The sequence below is a fragment of the Triturus cristatus genome, chromosome 4_2 (genome assembly GCF_964204655.1).
Source record: "Triturus cristatus chromosome 4_2, aTriCri1.1, whole genome shotgun sequence".
Classification (NCBI taxonomy): domain Eukaryota; kingdom Metazoa; phylum Chordata; class Amphibia; order Caudata; family Salamandridae; genus Triturus; species Triturus cristatus.
In genome coordinates, this window is record NC_140586.1 from 789,259,401 (window position 1) to 789,275,491 (window position 16,091).

Below are 16,091 nucleotides of genomic sequence, written 5' to 3' on the forward strand. Positions count from 1 at the left end.
GCATGATTGCATACTGGAAGCAAGCAGTTGGCACATTGTTGGCAGCCAAAGATGTACCAAAAGCAAGTCCATTAGCACAATGTCTGCATCTGGACCGTGCCCAGCACCAGGAAACTTGGCCCCATGACCAGCCACCATAACACCACATCCACAGTCGCCACGGGAACCAACGAATGCCACCACTACTCCACCATCATCTTACGTGACCTCAATGACACACACTGGCAATCACGATGCTGCCGCACATCCTCCAACACCACGGTAGTACTTCTCCCCTGCACCCTTTGCGATTTCTCCTGAGACACCTCAGATGCTGATATCACCACCTCCAAACAACCAACGCACACCACCACCCCACACCAACTGTCCAACATGCTCCCCAAAGTCTGATCCCTCGGGAAACACTCCACCAAAATCTGGGACGTCCTCAACAGCAAAACACCTGCCCCAGAAAAACCCAAAGCACCAAAAAGACCCTGGGGCAAAATAACAGAAGAAATCTGGACCAGGACTCTACAGGAACACCCAGCCAACCACACTGGGAACCTCGATGTCGACACCCAGCTCATTAATAAATGTCTTGCTGACTGAGCAAACTGCACCGCTCCCACCAGAAACAAGACATACAAAACAGCAAACAACTCAGCTAGTATATGAATGATCCCGGGGAGTCCAAGTGCCACTGCAAACAACTTGAGAGAAAATGGAAAAGCAATGAAAACAACCCTGAAAGATCCATGTACAAAGCTGCCCTCAACCTCTACCACCAACAACTATGGAACACAAAAGAAAAAGGACCAAACTCCCAGACTCAAAGCCAGCTCTAACAACAGCAAATTACTCTTCACATTTGTCTAGGACCTCTCCAATGCCACAGCTACAGGAACGACAGCCCCCTTAGACCTATACCTCACTTTATATACAACCTTGGAACAACCATCATCTCCACTGCCCTCACTTCTATCATCAACACCTCCATAACCACTGCCACCTTCCCGTCTTGCTGGAAAAATGCAGAAGAAATCAACTGCGGATCCCAACAGCCTCATCAGCTACAGACCTATCTCGCTTCTGCCTTTTCCAGCTAAAGTCATTGACAAAGCCACCTCACAGACCAACTAGAGCTCCATCAACTCCTACATAGCTCTCAATCAGGCTTTTGCACCAACCCCAGCACAGAAACAGACCTCACAAGGGCCACCAATCTTTGACTGTACTCATCCTCCTCAACCTCTCTTCAGCTTTGGATACTGTATCCCACAAGTCACTCATCAAAAAGCTTAAGTGCATGGGTATCTGTGGACCGGCCCTCAAGTGGATATCCTCCTTCCCCATAGACAGAAGTAAACAATTTAGACTACTCCTTACACCTTAGAAACCAAGGTACTCATCGCAGTTTCTTTCCAATCTAGCCTCATTAGCCGCAAACCCTGCACTCAGCTCTGCCAATTTCACAATTCTAGGTGACCTAACATCCATCTGGATGATTTGAACGACCCTATAGCCAGAGAACTATCCTCCAGCTTAAATGCCCTCGAACTTCATCAACTCGTCCGTGGGCCCACCCACTTAAAAGGACATCTCTTAGACCCCATCTTTAGTAATTGTCAAGACCTCCACGTTGGAAACCCCTCCCCCCTTCCATGGTCCGATCACTTCCTTATCCCGTTCTCTTGGACTTTGCCCCACCACCCCTCTCCCAAACCCCCGACGATTCAACGCTCCCGCAACTGGTCAAAAATTCCTTTGACTGAGTGGCAGGATCTCTTACAACGCACCAAACCCTCTAATACATCTGTTCCCACCCAAGGAAACGAGAACTATAACAGATGGATTACCAGCTCCTTAAATCTAGTACTACCACTAAAAAGCATTCACCCCAAGCGCGGCAATCCAACAGCCCCATGGTATACGACTGACTTACGAGAGGCAAAACGTGTCTGTAAACAACTCGAGAGGAAATGGCGCCTTGATTACCTCTCAGCAGATAAAAAGAGTTACAGAACAGCTATTAAAAACTATAAAGCAGATATTCAACTAGCTCAGGCCAAATATTATGAACATAAAATTTAGAAGGCAGCGTCCAAATCTAAAGAGATCTACCGGATAGCAAAATCCCTCTCGCAACTTCCTGAGGCCTCAAAAGATCTTAACAACACTCAGACCCACTGTGAGGAAATAGCTAAGTTCTTTCACCAGAAAATAGAAATCATCAATGCCTCTTTTTCCCATCCCGTCACTCTGCCCACAGATTTTGCCAACACAGACCTGACTATAGCCCCCCCTCATGCTCTCAATAGCTTTCCTTTATTAGACCTTACCAACCTAGAAAAACTCATGGGACAGGTTAAATCTGGATCACCCATCGACCCAGCCCCCCCCAGGGTTCTTACCCAGATAACTCACCAGATCTCACCTATTATCCTAGACTTGCTCAATTCCTCCCTCCATACGGGTATTGTCCCACCCCCATGGAAAAAAGCAATGGTTAAAGCATTACTGAAAAAACCCAGTCTTGATCAATCTAACCCTGCTAACTATCGACCCATCTCCCTCCTTCCTTGGCTCAGCAAACTCCTCGAGAAGCATGTCAACTTTATTCTCACTGACTTCCTGGAAGCCAATAACATACTGGACCCTTCCCAGACTGGCTTTAGGCCACGTCATGGAACAGAGACCGCACTGGTTGCAGTGACGGAGGAGGCACGAAGGATCCTGGACGGTGGCGGGTCCACGGCCATCGTCCTACTCGACCTAAGTGCCGCCTTCGACACTGTTAATCATAATACCTTACTCCATCGCCTCGATAAAATAGGAGTGTCAGACAGAGCACTCACTTGGATGAGGTCCTTTCTCACGGATAGATCTTTCCAAGTATTTGAGAAGGACTTCATCTCTTCCAGTAAACCTCTCAATTGCGGAGTACCTCAGGGCTCTTCCCTGAGCCCCACTCTTTTTAATATATACCTCAGTCCTCTAGCTGATGTCGTCCGCCCCTTTGGTGTGAAAATTGTCACCTATGCGGACGACACGCAGCTAGTGGTAGCACTGAACCCCCCCCTTAACCCCCACCACAGCTTACACAAATGCTTGGAAGCTGTCGCCGCCTGGATGTCAGGCTCCTGCTTAAAACTTAACGGGGACAAAACAGAGGTAATGCTCCTTGGAAATAACATCACGAAATCCATTGACTCCATCTGGCCCCTCTGTTTAGGAAGTCCCCCTCAACCTAAGGAGCAAATCAAGAGTCTTGGTATCTGGCTTGACCAAACTCTCACCTTTAACCATCAAGCTACCAAGCTTGCCGCCACCTGTTTCGGGCTGATGAGACTACTTCGCAAGATTCTCCCTCTCCTTCCGTTTCACTCAAGACGGATCATGGTGCAAGGACTAATCCTCTCCCGCCTGGACTGCGGAAATGCCCTATATCTTGGGGCTCCACAGTCTACACTTAACAAACTCCAAGTAATTCAAAATTGTGCGGCAAGAATCCTTCTGGACATCCCTCGCCGAACCTCAGTCAAAGCCAGATTAAGGGACCTCCACTGGCTCCCGGTGAGAACCAGAATTGAATTCAAGAGCATGTGCATAGCACATCGCTGCTACTGGGGACCTGGCCCTTCCATCAACTCCCCCCTGGTGAAAGCTTACCAGCCTTCTCGCTCCCTCAGATCCGCGTCCTCCCACCTCGTCTCAGTACCACGCATCAGAAGAGCTAGATGTGGAGGCCGTTCGCTTTCTTACAATCTAGCTAAGATTTGGAATTCTCTCCCCCTCCCAATTAGAGCAGAATCCAATCTATTTACTTTCCGAAAACTCCTCAAAACCTGGCTCTTCAGTAAAACCTCGCTCTAATCTTCACTTAGCTCCAATCTCTCCAGCCCCTCCGGGTCAACCCAATCTTTTCCACAGCGCTGGGACGCCCCTGGGTAGCCATCGCGCTTTATAAATCCTCTTTCCATTCCATTCCATTCCATTCCATTCCAACGGAGTCCCTCAAGGACTTTCGCCCAGCCAAACCCTCTTCAATGTCTACATGACGCCCCTCAAGGGCATTGTCAGAGCTCACAGCATCAGCATAGTATCCTATGCCGATGACAAACAGCTCATCCTCTCCCTTACCAACTCAACAAGCACCGCCAAAGCAAACTTCGCCAAATGCACGAGCAGCATCGTTGCCTGGATGAAAACCAACTGCCTCCAGCTCAACACAAACAAAACCAAAGTCCTAATCTTCGGCGACAACCACTCCCCATGGGACGCCTCTTGATGGTCCTCCAAACTTGGTTCCCCACCCACCCTTGCAGAGCATGCTAAAAACCTCAGGATCATCCTGGACACCAACCTCTCCATGAGCAGACAGATCAGCGCTGTCTCCTCATCATGCTTCCACATCCATTGATTCCTATGCAAGATTTTCAAGTGGAACAGACATCCAAGCTCTTATCACAAGTCTCTACATTGGAATCCCAGCCCATGTCCTACACTGACTCTAATCCACACAGAACGCCACCACCAGACTCATCCTGAACATCCCGTGAAATAACCACATCCCTCCACACCTCAGCAATCTCCACTGGCTTCCCGTCCAGGAAAGATGTAAGTTCAAGCTACTCACTCATGCCTACAAAGCTCTCCACAATACCAATCCAGCTTACCTCAACCAATGCTCAACTTCTACCAACCCAATAGACACCTTTGATCTGCGTCCCAGAAAAGAGCACATCTCCCTCACACCAAGAAGACTCAAAGCAGAGGACACTTCTTCTCATACCTCACAACCAAGCCCTGGAACAACCTCCTGAAGCAACTCAGGACCTCCCCCTAGCTCATCGACTGCCAAAGGAACTTCAAGACATGGTGCTTCCAGACGTAACAGGTATGATTTACTCCTCCCCTCTCAGGCCTGCCCTACTAAGTGCATGGATACCCTTAAGGGTGATTAGCCGCACTCTATAAATTTACATAATATAACATATGGAAGTGTCCATACGATCTATGACTGAAATGCAGATATAAAAGTGAAGAACAATGTTTGTTCAGTAAAATCTGAATTTCTTATGGAAAGATATGAATACAGAGTTAAGGACAAAGAAAATAATTCATCATTCTCTTTTAAAACAAAATTTTATAGATGTAGTTGAAGGTTTCACATTGTTGCTTTTAAAGGATGCCCAGCATTTAACAAAGAATGATTCAAGTGCAAGAAAAGTAGAAACTTTTCAAATGTGTGCAACAGATCCAGTTGGCAAGTCAATAGAAACATTAAAGCAGCTCAAAAACAAAATGCCAACATGTCCAACTTAGATATGGAAGAGAATAGAGTTAATACGATTCTTTTGATTGCACTTGAAGAGTGTGATATGTTTGAAATGATTTATGGAGAGGATGTTGATGGTGTATTTATCCAAGTTTTGGCAGATTCAAGGTCTTCTTTTATATTTATTTTAGTTACATTTCTTGAGGCATACTGAGAAATATACCTTTACACAAACCAGATGCTAAGTCATACTCCTACAGGTGTAATACTATTGATATGATTGGTTTCTTTGTTTCTTCTACAAGATTTAAGGATAGGACTATCCTTGGCAAAATATATGTTGTTAAGAGGAGCATGTTTTATTAGAAGAACAAATGGATAAACACACCTGCATGCATTGAAAGTGAACTCTACGATATGCCCACATCTTTCCTTGAATAAACCAGCAGAAATTCCCTTGGATTTCACCATATGAATGACCTCCAACATTGTTCTCAACTAAATCATTATTACTTGGTGAATACAATTGTGTGCGTTTGTGAATGGTACTTCCTTTGGACAAAAACTTCAACATTTTGTGAGAAGTAAACAGAACACCAATGTCAGTTGAAGAACCAGGGCCTTATGGGCCTGGCGGCGCAGGGCACGCCTTAATCTCCTGAGTTCACCTGCTTTGTTGAACAGAGACACAGGACATTCTGTTGAGCGTAGAAGATCAGGTTTATTAGCTGCAGCTAAGCACAGTTGTCCCAGAAGTACACTCAGCATGTTCTTAGGAGACTGCCACTTTCCTCCGTGGCGCACAATCTTTTATAGCGCATAGATTCACCAAGAACACTCCCAATGCATACATGGTTATACAATGAGAAGAGTTTGAAAACAAGATATAACCAATGAGAAAAGTTTGAAAACAAGATATCAAGTAACCCAAATAAACCTCTCTTCCAACTGTTTTTGTCACTCCTCCCCACAAGTTAATCAGTGGTAGTGTCTACAACTCAACTTGCAGGTGGCAGGACATATTTGTATGCTTTGGAGGACAGTTGTGAAATGAGAGAATACAAGTAGAAAATAGCGAAAACCAGAAGATAAGATAAAGTCAGGAAAGAATGGTGTGAACCGACAGACAGTTGAGACAGGGTTTAGTCAAACCAGACGAGGATTAGTGGACTCAGCCAGTCCCTGACATCAGTCTCGTAAATTGAGGCAGAAGGTTATTTGACACGTCGCAGTAAGATCAGCAGAAAAACTTCATTCATTGTGCTGCCTGAGTGAGGGCAATACAAAATGGCAGTGGAACACAAAAGAAATGGTGGCTGAATACAAGCGAGATCGAAAATAGAATTTCCTCAGACCCTCCTTTTGCCATAACTCAGGCAAAACACACAGATTCACGTTAATCTGAATCAATGTCAATAACCATGAGGTCGTCAAACTGTTGCTGGGACACACAGAGTGGCACAAAGACCGCAGATGGCCGGGCCACACTGCATACAGAGACACAGGAAAAAATTATGGCCAAAACCACTCCAAGGAAGGTTAGTACCTTCCATCCCCATTTAGATAGTAATCCCCAAAACCATCCTAATAAAGACCAATCTCCTTCGTATTGATGAATCGATTCGGAGATCATGTGTAATTTGGAGATGGCTTGGTATACCGTAGGGGCGTCGTCAGGTATATGAATACAACAGCTAGATCCGATCAATTTACAGACTCCACCACGATCTGCAAGAATAACATCTAGTGCAATCCGGTTCTGCAAAGTCATGAGACGATCCGCCTGAAGTTCAGCTGTGAGATTACTCAAGGCTCCCACAGTGACATCTATGGTAGTCTCAACAACACGAACCAGCTGTCTCATGTTTCTGCTGTTGGCCATTGGGTCCCAAAAAGGAAGAAATCCTTTGAGGAAATCACTTCCCTCTTGTCCTGCCGTGACTTTAGAATCAATAATCCCTCTGCCATATCTGTTTCTATGATGGCCTGAAGGAGCAGTGTATGTAGGAGGGAGAAGAAAAGCTATATAGCATGTTCCTTAAAAATCCGTTGGTAGCCACGTGTAAGCTCTATCGTGGCAGACAAAATATGTGCCCTGGGATGGCACTAACGGCGGTGAATTCTGAGACGTGTAGATGTATGTATGGGAACAAAAGCTTTTTCTTTGTCCAGTGTCAGTAGTCTGGCCATTCATTTGTAAACAGAAATTACCTTGATGAGGGACAGTCCAAATTGGTGGAGATTTTCCCTGTTTAGTTTTATCTGTAAGGCTAGTAATGTTACGAGTCACGTTCCAATTAGTATATGTTTGTCTCTCGTCAACAGGAACCTTATTATTCTCCACAATTTTAGTCATAGCCACCATTCCCTTTATCAGAGAATTATGACTAAAATCTGGCTTACTACCATAGGAACCAACTGGACGTCTAAATCGGCTTTGATATGCATTTGAAAATATTACAAAATAGGCCCAAGCGGAACCTTCATAAGAAAATGGAAGGACTAAATATGGCATCCCTTTATCTGTGGTATGAGGCATAAGTACACACACCCAACAGTCGGTTGTGTTGACTACCAATTGGTGTTGGTGCAACAATTGGATCAATGAATTATTAAAATATTCTGTCCTCCTGATTAGTTCATGTTGGGGAAATGTATATAATTGATGTGGGGAGATAGTAGAATGAAGAGGCAAGGAGATAGAATTAGGGACAACTTTTTGCTGCATAGCATGAATAAACCAACCTACACAAGCCAATAAGATACACAAAAATATAGAAACACACAATGTTACGCCACATCGACTGTACAATATTTTACAATATTTCTTTCTCATCTCTTCCTTATTATCCTTCTTTCCTAATTTAACATCCATCCTCTAAAATTGTTGCTCACGGCAATCTTCCTTACTCACTTGGCTGTGATTATTAGCCGTCCTATGACACTGCAAGTCCTGGAGGCCTAGCCATTATACAGGTCACAAACCAAGACTCCTACCGTGACCATGCAACCTGGACAGATGATAAATGTAGCAGAAGAGATGGAAATCTCAGGTGTCCTTGACCAATCTAGGTCTTAAATTGTATCTAGTCCTTGTTGGTACAGTTTGGTCTTGAAATAGGGTCTGTGGCTCTGTAGTGTTTAATCGGATATGGGAAGGTACGTCTTCTTTTAGAATGTCGTCATCTTCTTTCTCCGATCGAGTTCCATCCAGGTGTGCACTACTGAAAGGTATAAATCGGGGGACTTTTTCTCCTTCAGAATCACCTATACCCTTACGAACCCACTGATCAAAAGGCAAGGGCAAGGGCACTTTCTTGTAGTGCACGCCGTGGATCCAGTTCTTTTTCCCTTCGACTTTTACTGCTGTGCGAGTTGTCAGGAGAACTTCTCGAGGCGCCTTCCAGCGAGGTTCCAAATTCTTTGTCCTCTGAAAAATGTTCACACAGACCCAGTCTCCAGGTTGGATAGAATGACCTGGGTCTGTGGAGGCTACTGGTTAAGCGTTTTGAACCTGTTGGTGAAGAACACGTAATTTAGTGGTGAGGTCATGTAAATAGTCAATCAGCATTGGATACTGTATATCAGAATACTTTCTAGGGCGAGGGACTCCCAATACATTAGCTGGGCGCCCGATAACAATCTCGTATGGGCTGAGTCCCAAACGAGAATGTACAGCTGTTCTAGTGGACAGGAGAGCCAAAGGTAAAGCATCGGGCCAATTAAGACCTGTGCTGGCTTGTACATTTGCAAGCTTAAGTTTGAGAGTGCCTTTATAGCACTCTACCAAACCCGCGGACTGAGGATGATTTGCCGCATGAAACTTTTGCCTTATACCAAGACCGGTACACACCTTTTGCATAATTTGGCCTACAAATTCACTTCCATTGTCACTCCAGACAATGCGCGGCAAACCAAACCTAGGGAAGAACTCTTTTAGAAGAACCTTGGCAGTGGACAAAGCAGTGTTGTCTTTCAGGGGGTAAGCCTCTATCCATCTAGGAAAAGCACATACCACTACCAGAACATATTTAAGATTGTTACATCGATCCATGTGAATGTAGTCGATTTGCAACACCTCAAAAGGATATGTTGGGGGAGCAAAATAACCTGCCGGAGTTGGGGTTCCCTTTCCCGGATTGTACATCACCAGATTATCTGCACATTTTGGAATCCCTTCGTTCAGCCACACTGGAGCCAGAAGTTTACTTATTCCTTTTGCATTGATGTGGGCTGGACCATGCGCCATAGTAACTACAGGCAGTACGTAGGCGTCTGGTAACAGCCAACGCTGGTGTTCTGACAATTCCATCCAACATCCTGTTGCATCTAACATTCCTGTACTCTCTTTCCACTTTCTCAACTCTTTCTCTGTAGCATCTCCCTGAATCGATCTCACACTTTCTATTGTGTCCTCACACATCCCTCTTTCCCTGACCCGATTCGCAGGGCCCGCAACATACATGCGACTTGTAGCATCTCTGGCTGTCCTTTTTGCTACCTCATCCGCAAAAGCATTTCCGCGACCAACATCATCAGTAATCTTCTTATGTGCACTACATTTCACAATTGCTATCTGGGTAGGCAAAACAAGTGACTCAAAAAGATCAGTTACCAATTGACCATGCTGTATTTTAGTACCGTGGGAGGTAAGGAATCCTCTTTCCTTCCACAAACGACCGAAGCTATGCGCCACACCGAACGCACACTGGCCGTCGGTATACACATTCAGTCTCTTTCCTTTAGATAACACACACGCTCTGGTCAAAGCTATCAGTTCAGCTGCCTGAGCTGAATTATGTCTGATGCGTGCTGTCTCCACGATTGTATACAAGGTGGTAACAGCATAAGCTGAAGTTGTCTCACCATTTGGGAGATTGAAACTAGACCCATCCACCCATAGGATCCCATCAGGATCCACTAACGGCGTATCTTTCAAATCAATCCTGCCTTTTGTCTCCTCCTCAGTATGGAGAAAACAATCATGTTGTTTTCGAATATCTTTCTCTTCTGGAAGAGGTAACAGTGTGGCTGGATTTAAAATATTACATCGTTTGATGTACACATGACTAGCCAAGAGCGTCAGCTCATATCCAGACAATCGAGCACTTGTAAGATGTTGTGTTTTCGTCCTATTTAGCAAGGTGTCCACTGCATGTGGTACCATAACAATGAGAGTATTATCTAGCACCACCCCAGCAGACTGACGAATAGAAATCATGGCTGCTGCTGTAGCTTTGAGACAACTAGGCAATGCCTTGGCTACTGGGTCTAACGTAGCTGAAAAATAGGCACATGGCCGCTGTTTGTCTCCAAATCGTTGTGTTAAGACTGACAACGCACAACCCTCTCTTTCATGGACATAGAGCGTGAAGGGCTTACTGTAATCTGGAGTACCCAACACAGGAGCAGAACACAGAGCAGTACGTAAATCAGAAAAACTCTTCTGACATTCGTCAGTCCAAGTAAGGGGTTGGGGTGTGTCTTTCAAAGTGAGTGCTAACAAAGGTTTGGCCAACAAAGAAAAATTCGGAATCCATTGTCTACAATAAGAAGTGATGCCCAGAAAGGCGTGCACCTCTCTTTGTGTAGATGGCACAGACATTTGCGCAATTGCTTGAATTCGTTCTGGGGTTAATCGCCTTCCCTCCTTTGATAAGAGATGACCCAAATAGGTAACCTCTCGACGGACATATTGTAGTTTAGCAGGCGAAACCTTATGATTAAGATCAGACAAGTGACGTAACAGTGCAACAGTCACATTCTTGCAGACATCCTCTGAATCAGCAGCAATCAACAAATCATCCATATATTGAATAAGAGTAGCACCTGGGGGCAAAGGAAAAACATCGAGCTGACATTTCAGAGCTTGACTATAAATGGAGGGGCTTTCACAATAGCCTTGGGGTGCGCGCTTGAACCGGAAACTTCGGCCTCCTAGAGAGAAACCAAAAATATCCCTACTCTCTTTGGCAATGGGAATGCTGAAGAAAGCATTTTTCAGATCAATAACAGAAAACCAAGCCGCTGAGGCAGGTATCATAGTTAACAGGGCAGTGATATCTGGAACAACAGGAAACTGTGGTACAACAATTTTATTGACCTCCCGAAGATCAATCACAAAACGATAAACAGGGGGCTTAGAAGGATCAGTGCGTTTAAGAACAGAAAGAATAGGACTATTACATACATTTCCTCTCGTTTCCTCAATCACACCCTTCTACCCTAAAGTAAGATGCACACCAGAAGGAGAACAATATATCGTTGCGTGCATTCTTTTCAATAGATCCAAACCCAACAGATTCTCGCCGCAACCAGTCGTTAAAAGAAGAGGAGCTTCCATATCATAAGGGCCAATTGAAATAGGCAAAGGACAGGAGACCGGGTTACGAACTGGGGCGCCAGAAAATCCTACTGATACATTTGTTAAGCCAGACAAAGGTGCCCCAGGGAGTTTAGAATGAATGATAGAACTTCTCATCGCACCAGTATCTAAAAGAAATGGCTCTGAAACACCCATTGTAGTGACATTGACATAAGGCCAATCCTGATTTACTGGAATTGATACAACTCCCTCACTTTGTCTATGGCTGTCCTAGTTAGCGTGAAGGCTTTCATTTTCACCTTCAACATGATAATCATCATTGTAATACTGTGTAGACTGAGTATTCTGCTGATCGAAGTAGTTCGTAGAATTTGGAGGGGGTAAGGAACGCTGTTCTTGAGGCATCACACCTCGACCTCTACCCCTGTATATTATATGGAAACCACCACGGCCTCGTGGAGCAGATAGTTCTCCCTTACGTTGCAATAAAACCGGGCAGCTATTCTTAAAATGACCTTCCTCTCTACAATAGGCACATTGGTTAGGACCTAATAAAGGAATAAAGGGCTCAGGCTTTTGATACACCCTCTGAAACTGTGGAGGCTGTTGAAACTGGTGCTGAGTATAACGAGGAGGATAAGCTTGTTGCAGAAGAACCTTCGTTTTTAATTCTTTCGTCTTCTTCTCTTGCTTATCTTTCTCCTCTTTATCCCTGTTCTCATAATATTGAGCAGTAGCCAATATCTGGGCAGAAGAAGAAACAGCCCATGAACTCTCGGAGTCTTTCAACTTATGTGACAGTTCAGGAAGCAAATTAAATACGAATTTATCTACAAATAATCGCTGTCCACCCTCCGTAGTCATATCCTGACCACTGTGATCAATAAACGTCTCCTCAAAACGAGTGAAGAAATCAGAGACACTCTCATCTTTCTTCTGCTTACACGCAGCTAATTTATCCCAATTAACTCGCAAGGCGGGCATCATCGTTTTCATTAAAGTAATAATCCTACCAGGGAGTTCTGAAATCAAAACATCAGGCTTAGCACCACCCACTTGGGCTGCATCCGCTGCAGTTATAGCAGCCCAATCGCCACCCAATGCTTGGGCGTGATCCTCTCTACCAATCTGAGCCCATAATGCTTGTGGGACTACATTTCCCATCAACATATCAATATCGGCTACATTCATAATACAGGCATCAACAGTCTGGGACAACTCCTTAAAATAGCCAGCAGGGTTTTTACGGGGATCCGGTAGAGACTGTTTAGGAGCCAAAACTTCAGATCTCTTCCAGGGGACATGTACCCATATACGCTGGAAGTGCGCGTGAACAGCTAGATTAGCACCTGCTTGTGCAACCGCTTCTCTCCACACTGGAGGAACCTCTCTCATGGGATAATGTTTGGATGTCAGCCTAACAGCAGGATCGGAATCAAAAAAAGTCTGTGAGGAAAATAAGGACCTAAAAGTGACAAGTGTCCTTACGGCATCCTCAACCTTAGAACCCACAATGAGTCCCTTATCAAAATTAGCCTGAACATCTAACAAACCCTGAGGAAGTAAACCCAAATCCATATCCTCCCATTCTTGAGCGAGAGTGTCACACATAACATTAAATACATATCTCTGCGTGGGCGCCTCCCACTGATGAAAGGTGGTCATGATATCTTTCACACTATACTGGGGACCCTTCTCGATCCATTTGAGAGCGAGAGAGTCCAATACCACCCGTTCGTCGGAACCTGGGAGTTGACTACGAGACTGTCTTCGAGAAAAAGCCGGAGACATATTCAAAGTCTCAAAGAAAGGAGACAGAAACCCAGAGACAGTATCTGTGATTCGTTTGCGCACAGTAGGAGAATTAGACATAAGAACAGGGGACAAGGTATTAGGTGAACTAACAGAAAAATTAACAGTTATAAGGGGAGCTGAAGGCAAAGGAGATTGATGTTCAGGAAACGGAGGCAAAGAAGTCGGTGGCGGAAGAGGTGGGGGTGGCACTACCGGAAGGGGCAAATGCGGAAGAGCCGGAGCAGGAGGAGGCGCAACTAATGGCTGAACTGGTTGTAACAATGGGGGTGCAGTAGCACCTTGTACATAGGGAGGAGGCAATCTCAATAAGTGAGACATCAAAGGGTCTTCCTCCGGATCCTTACTTTTATCAGAAGGGGAAATAGGCAACACCAGATAGCATTTATCTATCGCCATATGATGCTGTCTCTCTGAAATTTCCATTTCATGATAAATCTCATTATCTTTAAACTGCTGGGCAGCCTGTATAATCGTCATACTTTGTGTTTTCTTATCTCGTTTTGCCTGTTTAATTTCTCTCTGTTTGGCTTCCTTACACCAGAGGCGGAAAGAGTCAAACATTGCCAGCCGGGCTTTTCTTTTAAACAAAATTGCTTCCAAATTATCTAATATGTCAGGCTCAAAGCTACCATTCTGTGGCCACTGTAGAACACCATCGTTCTTTGTGTATAAGATCCATGCCTCATTAAGGGCAATGGGGCCAACACCATGTTTAGAATAAAGCTCATAAGTGAGAGTTCCAACCGGAGGAATTGGACAAGAGTCCTCCAGCCGGGAATCCCTATCACAACCAAAACAACAAAACTTTCTAAACTTACTCAGACCAGTCATCGTTATTTCACTGGACTGTTCACAAACATCAAGGGGTTAAATCAAATAATATAGCACAAACGTACTCACCCCTCGGCTTCAGCTTTTGCAATAGCTGAATCAAAGTCCCAAATGAAAACAAAAATAGTGGGAGCTACCCACCAATACTTAACTAAGTGTCTTCTTACGCCAACAGAGGCCCGTCTAACGTCTCGCGATACCATACATCACCAAAAGGGGCCAAAGCAAGGCGGCAGTCAGGGCAGCAGTCGTCAGCAGCCGTCAGGAAGGAGAAACCGCGCTGAAAAAGACCTTCGGACCACTTCGACATACAGGGGTCACTTGATGTGGTTCGCGATTCCTCCAGAATTTTCTTGCGGGGTTCCTCACGACCCTCAGGCAAAATCGCTACCTCTGAAGCCGCCTCACAGAGGGCACCAATTGAAGAACCAGGGCCTTATGGGCCTGGCAGCGCAGGGTATGCCTTAATCTCCTGAGTTCACCTGCTTTGTTGAACAGAGACACAGGACATTCTGTTGAGCGTAGAAGATCAGGTTTATTAGCTGCAGCTAAGTACAGTTGTCCCAGAAGTACACTCAGTATGTTCTTAGGAGACTGACACTTTACTCCGTGGCGCACAATCTTTTATAGCGCATAGATTCACCAAGGACACTCCCAATGCATACATGGTTATCCAATGAGAAGAGTTTGAAAACAAGATATAACCAATGAGAAAAGTTTGAAAACAAGATATCAAGTAACCCAAATAAACCTCTCTTCCAACTGTTTTTGTCACCCCTCCCCACAAGTTAATCAGTGGTAGTGTCTACAACTCAACTTGCAGATGGCAGGACATATTTGTATGCTTTGGAGGACAGTTGTGAAATGAGAGAATACAAGTAGAGAATAGCGAAGGCCAAAAGATAAGATAAAGTCAGGAAAGAATGGTGTGAACCGACAGACAGTTGAGACAGGGTTTAGTCAAGCCAGACGAGGATTAGTGGACTCAGCCAGTCCCTGACATCAGTCTCGTAAACAGAGGCAGAAGGTTATTTGACACATCGCAGTAAGATAAGCAGAAAAACTTCGTTCATTGGGCTGCCTGAGTGAGGGCAACCCAAAATGGTGGTGGAACACAAAAAAAAATGGTGGCTGAATACAAGCGAGATCGAAAATCGAATTTCCTCACAGTGGTGATGGGCAATGGAAATCCATCTATATAAAAGCCATGTCTTAAAAATAAAATAACTTAATTAGGGGTGGGCTACCTTGATAGATATCCAATCTACCGATTTTGAAATGCAGTCAACTAAAACAATCATGTACTAGCAATCTGCAGGTAAGACATAAAATGGTCTCAAAATTTTTAGTGCCAAGTGTTCCTATGGTCTATTAGAAACTTCAACCAGGACAAATGGTGCCTTAACTTGACCAATTTGTCAAAATCCTTGAAATCTGAGCACTGTCTGACAAAATTGGAAATTGTTATATCTGCGTAAGGCACATATTGTGCTCTCTAACTAGTTTCTTGATACCATATTCTCCCATGTGACCCACATGTTCAAGCTTGCTAATTGTAATTCTGATATTTTCTGGTGATATAATTTTGTTGCCCCTGTAAACTACAAGATCCTTAAAAGTCAACTGATTCCCAACCTTAAATAATACTTGAAGTTGTTGAGACATGACCCTTTCTTTGGCCCACTGTGTTTGAAAAAAAAGTTATACCTATTTAGGTCGAGCATCAGCGATGACCTGTTGTATCTCTCTGTTGCTTTGGCATACCCACCTATTGCTATTGGTTGGTAGCTGCAGCATTCAGAAATGCTGCTTTTTTATCGGTGCATTTTGGTTGAAGTCCCTCCGTTGTGTGTATAGATC